The sequence below is a fragment of the Melopsittacus undulatus genome, chromosome 5 (assembly GCF_012275295.1).
Source record: "Melopsittacus undulatus isolate bMelUnd1 chromosome 5, bMelUnd1.mat.Z, whole genome shotgun sequence".
NCBI lineage: Eukaryota > Metazoa > Chordata > Aves > Psittaciformes > Psittaculidae > Melopsittacus > Melopsittacus undulatus.
Genome location: NC_047531.1, coordinates 23,176,214 through 23,181,846, shown reverse-complemented (window position 1 = coordinate 23,181,846; position 5,633 = coordinate 23,176,214).

The window sequence follows — 5,633 nt, the reverse complement described above, 5'->3', positions numbered from 1 at the left end:
CCTTAAACATTTTTCAGATGTGAACACCTTGCTGTCTTGTCAAGTATGTTTTTCATTTAGACAGTGAAAAAAGGAAAACAAAGCAAAACAAAACCCACCCTGCCAAAAAAACCCCAACCAACCAACAAAACCAACCAAATGAAAACTCCCACAAACACCCAAATCCAGAGCCTTCTGAGCACTTGGTTGTGCTGTAATGTATGGGGGGGAGGGGGAAGGCGGGCACAAGGTGGGGACCAGCAACAAAATAAACACAAAAACTCAACAACAGAAACACAACAACCCCCAAGCCAATAAAAACAGCAGCCACCAACTGTCCTCTAGGTAGAATTATGTCAGACAAGTTTTCAAATGTAGGTAGACAAGTTTTTCTTCCATATACTTGCATTAAGTATGTAAGCTAGTTTATACAGTGATGAAAATTAAGTTTGGCTAACACCTGCATGCAGTGGCCCACAGTTGTTATATGAGCACTCTCCAGAACTGAAGAATACATGACTTTCACTACAGTCTACTGCCGTATGTAATGCCTTCCAGAGTGAGCATTCTACAATCAATTTTGTTGCCTCTTGTGCCATTTCAGAGGGAAAGCTAATATAGAATCATAGAATAGTTAGGGTTGTAAAGGACGTTAAGATTATCTAGTTTCAGCCCTCCTGCCATGGGCAGGGAAACCTCACACTAAAGTATGCCACACAAGGCTTTGTCCAGCCTGGCCTTGGACACTGCCAGGGATAGAGCATTCGCAACCTCCCTGGATTTAGCCTAGATGCAGCCTTTCTACATGCTGTCCCTAAGCTTCAAGGCAAGTATAAGAGTTAAAATAGGTATATTCTGCATGACCTTCACAGCCATGAATAAGCTAAGGACCATTAAAGTACTGTATTTGAAGCTGGTGGAAGCAAGCAAACAAAGCAAGGAATACATTGTGATGGTGGTTAAAGGGAGCAAAAAGAGGGATTACAGAATACAGCTAAAAAGAGCATAGGCTTGCACAGTTCTGTTTAGAAACTACCATTAACTCATACTCAGTGGAACTCTCCAGTATGTAGTTTTTCTTGTAGTATAAGGTAGCTTACATATTATGCATTTGTTTTGTTTTGTTTTTGTTTATTTGTTTTTCTACATTAAAAAAGGCTGCCCAGAAAAGGGATGTGTGAATAAGCTAACCAGGATTCTAAGAAGAGAGACTTTGTGGGTCATCTTATTCTTCCCTTGCCACTGTGGAATTATTCTCTCTCTGCCTTTTGGAAATGCAGTATCTAATGACAGAATTGCTGGGGTAGTATCTTTTCCATCATTTCCTATTATTTTATCTACTGGCACATATTGTCAGGTACTCATTTGCTAGTAATTCTTTTTAATGACTAGCACAATAAATAAGAACTCTCCTATGTGCAGCTGTGATCATGGTGCTTGTGGTAATGCACACACACAAAAGATGGTCCTTTGTGAGATCTTTGTCTTGCAAAAGGTGCAAGAGGAATAGTAATAGAACTGAGATTCATCACTGGCATTTCATAAAAAAAAATGCAGGTTTTCAGTTCGCTTTTAGATTGAAAAGAGGCAGTGTCACATTTTCAAGCGCTGAAGCAAAGAAGGACAGAAACTACCTTTTAAAAAAGTATAACAACAGCTGACATTTTCATATGAAATGCATTTAGGTAAAGGAAATAGCTAATCATAACTCTCAGTGGTAATGTAGTTGCTGTAGTTTTAAACAGGTAGTTTCAGTACCAAGATCAACTTTAACTTGTTCTGGGGGAAATTCAGAAGTTTTGCTGTATGAGTGGGTCCCCTCAGAGACTTTGTAAGGTGTAAGAAAGTTACTGTCTCATTTATTCATCAAGTAACAGCAAGGTTAGCTGTGGCTGCTCAGTATTGGCAAGTAGGTAACAGGTCACTGGGAATGGAGAAGAGGGAATGTGAGAAGTCATTAGGTGTATGAAGCAGCCACCAGAAAGGGGTGATGTGATATCCACCGTCAGTGGCAGCCTCTCAGAGCTCTTTAATATCTTTGTGCAAGAGCCTGGACTGAAGCAGCAGCTTCTCCTTGGTATTAAAGTTAGGAAATAAAGCATTGTGTCTCATCTGCATTTTTACATTTACTCATCTAAACATCGAAAAGCTTATGTTTATAAAGAAATACGTTCACAGATAGTTAAGAGACCTATAGTACACAACGACCTTTCAAATTAAGTACTTCATAACTTTGTATCTTTTTTATATTATACATTATAATATATGCAGTGATTAAAATATTTTTTCCTACCTGATGTCAACTCTGCAACAAGGAGTTTCATTGAAGCATGAGCTGTAGAAGCTGGATAAACTCTTCCCATGAGCTCACAAGAGAGGAAGATGAGTCATTAAGACACAAGCTGTGCTGTCTTTTAGGACATAATTCTGTTATCAATTCATTGCACACTGTTCATGTTCAAAACAGAGTGTCCCCAGAATAAGTTTTATTTTATGTTAAAGCTCTTCACACAGATGGCGTTTGACAGGCTATTTGACAAGACAGGCATCCTAAAGGGATGACAGCTCTGGAATTCCAGTTGTTTGGGAAAGAGCTCTATGGCAGGTGTGGTGCGATGTTGCTCCGGGCATTCCCTTTGTAGATGATAAATGTTACTGCACAGCTGTTTGCCCCATGCAGAAATGCACAGCTGTGCTGTGCTGGGAAAGCAGTCCATCTCTAATGTTGTTTCAGTAGGTTGTGCTGCAGATTTTCGCAACTGCCGCGTTATGCCAGCAGAGGGTACTCTTAAGCTTCCAAGAAGAAGTTACATTGGCTGCTTCAGGAGACCACTACCAGGAGACCAGTGTTGAGAGAAGGGGGAAAAAAAGCGATCTCTTTAATTATATGGCACTGATTGGACTTAAGTAAAGCTGATAATTAATAGGTGATATACTTAATTGAATAAATCTTCTACAATGCATTCTTTCCAAAAGCACGAACTACTGCTACCAGATAAAGTATACAGAGTCATATAAAGTAACATGATCTTAGAAACAGGAAAATTCAGGTTGGAAGGGACTTCAGGATGTCTCCTCCAGCCATCTGCTAAAGCAGGGTCAGCCATGAGATTTGAGTAGCTGCCTTACTCACTCTTGAAAACCTCTAAGGCTGGAGACTGCACAACCTTTTGGTGACTATCCTCACAATCATAATGTTTACCCGTTTATTCAGGCTGAACCTCTCTTGTTCCAACTGATACTTGCTGTCGCTTGCCCTCCTTCTATGCAGTGCTGTGAATCCTTGACCTGGCTGTGCTCCTGGTGATGCAGCCAGGAGGCCGGTGGCTCACTCTGCTGCCAGGGCAGATGCTCATCTCGATGCCCACCAGGACTCCAAGGGCTTTTTCCACAGAGCTGCCCTCCAGCTGACAGTCCCCAGCCTGTATCACTGCAAGGTGCTGTTATCACTGTGTTTCATAAAGTTTCTGTTAGGCCATTCTTCCAGCTTGGATAGATCCCAGTTTTCTTGTATTTTCTTGAATTCTTGTATTTACACTTCATTGTCATTCAAATCAGCAGTTTCACTGCCTTCAATAGAATGAATTACATGTATAAAGCCTAGAATTTTGTAGGCCTGTGGATTACAGATTTATACATAAAGTTGCTACAAGCAAAACCACAAAATTAGGTTGTGGATTTCTAACCTATTCAGCAAATAACAGAGGAACAGAGTTTTATATTTTCTTTGAAAAATAATACTTCAAGAAGAAGAATGGTCTTTTTTATGTAGCTTGCATATCTTGTGTGATGTGATAGGTAAAGTACAAGGCACAAATGCACAGTTAACTATAACTGACAGGATGATGTAAACTTCATTATAAGTAGGACCTTTATTTTCAAAGGCTCATAATCTTTCTCTAAACTCTCTATATATTTATGTCATTGCTCATCTGCACAAAGAGAGTTTATTTAAAACACAATTGTTGCTCCCTCATATGTTTTCAGTCTTTCCTTCTGCAGGTCAGCTCTATCACCAGTTGTTCCTGTTGCCTACAGCAGTATGTTTTCTGCAGGTTGGAAGCAGAGTAGTTGAGGCAGCCAGAAACACCTGGAACCCCTTCAGAACTCTAGCTGGCATATCTGGAGCTCCCAGGATCATCAGAGCACTGAGAATAATGGAACCACTTTTATGATCAGTTTGCAACTTGGCACCACCTGGACCAGATGAGTTTTAATGACAGTTTATGACTCATTTAGGCACAGTACAGCAGTGTTTTGTACAAGACCCTTGAATTGACACTACAGCCAATTGAATTCTACCCCTTTCTTTCCAAAACCTTGTGGAAACATTCTGGGGCAGTAAAAATGTATAGTTTTGAGAAGGTCTGGTGTCATTGCCCTTTTATTTATTTTTTGATGGTTTGAAAGTTAGAAAAAGCAAGAGATAGACAAGGAGGGAATTATGTACTGGAATAAACATAGACCAGACAGCTAGTATTCTTATTTCCTGAAGAAAGGTGAGGTCAGTCTTCTGCTCCTTAGAGCTCTTTTATTTTTGCAACCATCATCACTTTAATACTTTGTCACTACTATGAAGACCATAGAAACAGTGTGATGGAAATGCCACATATGTTAATTAGAAATGTCATTTTAGTTTGGCATGAGGAATACACATTGCTTCAAATATAAAATCCTGGTGTTTGTATTTTTAATCTGTCCATGTGGTTTTTATTTCACCTGGTTTGGGCACTCTTCAGAAGAAAGCAAATCCATGCAAATATACACATGTACATCCTTATACAGGAAAGTGTGTAAAGCTTAAGTAGAGAGTACTCAAAGCCAAACGTATACATAGTCCTCTAACTGTAAAGTTAGTGGGATTTAAGCAGAAGTTAACCAATTTGTTAAATCAAGTAGATCAGCGTGGATATGTGCTTAATGCTCTTAGAACAATAACATACACACTTCATCTTAAGGTTATGAGTAATCTCACTGTCTGTGACTGGTGCAATTAAGATTTAATACACATGTGAGAGAATTCGTCACTGGCCTGGAAGGTTCCAGCAGTACATTGTGCTGTTGAAGAGAGATAGATGCCTGATGTCTGGAATGTTTCAACCAGTGTCAAGGGTCAACAACATATGGCGTGAGTGCCAAAGGCTGGGGAGAGGTAGATACTGAATGTCACTCAGGTATAAAAAGCAGAGGCTACTGAGCCCTGACAAGACATTTGGTGGCCCTCCTGACTCCGAGTTCAGCGCTTAGATGTCTCTACCTCACAAAGAGTTGAAACAAATCAACTGCATCATCCTTTTCAGAGGCCATATTTCCTAGCTCCCACTGAGCTCCTTCCAGTGCACTTAGTTCTTGTTTGGGGAAGAAAAAGTAGTCTGGCACACTGCACTTAAGAAGATGCTGACCCCTGTTCTACATCTCACACTTTTGTGGGAAACATCCATGGTTGTTGAATTTAGCTACATCAGAGCATGTGTTCCAAATCCTGTGAATTATGCATCTGTTAACAGCAATTTAAAACCTGACGGTTTTGATAGTATTCTATAAACAACAATATTTAGTACTTCTGAAGAGTTACCTGCTATTATTCTGAAACAGTATGATATTTACCAGGGAAGTCATCAGCAGCAGTAGCACAAGTTGCCTATTGGCTTGCA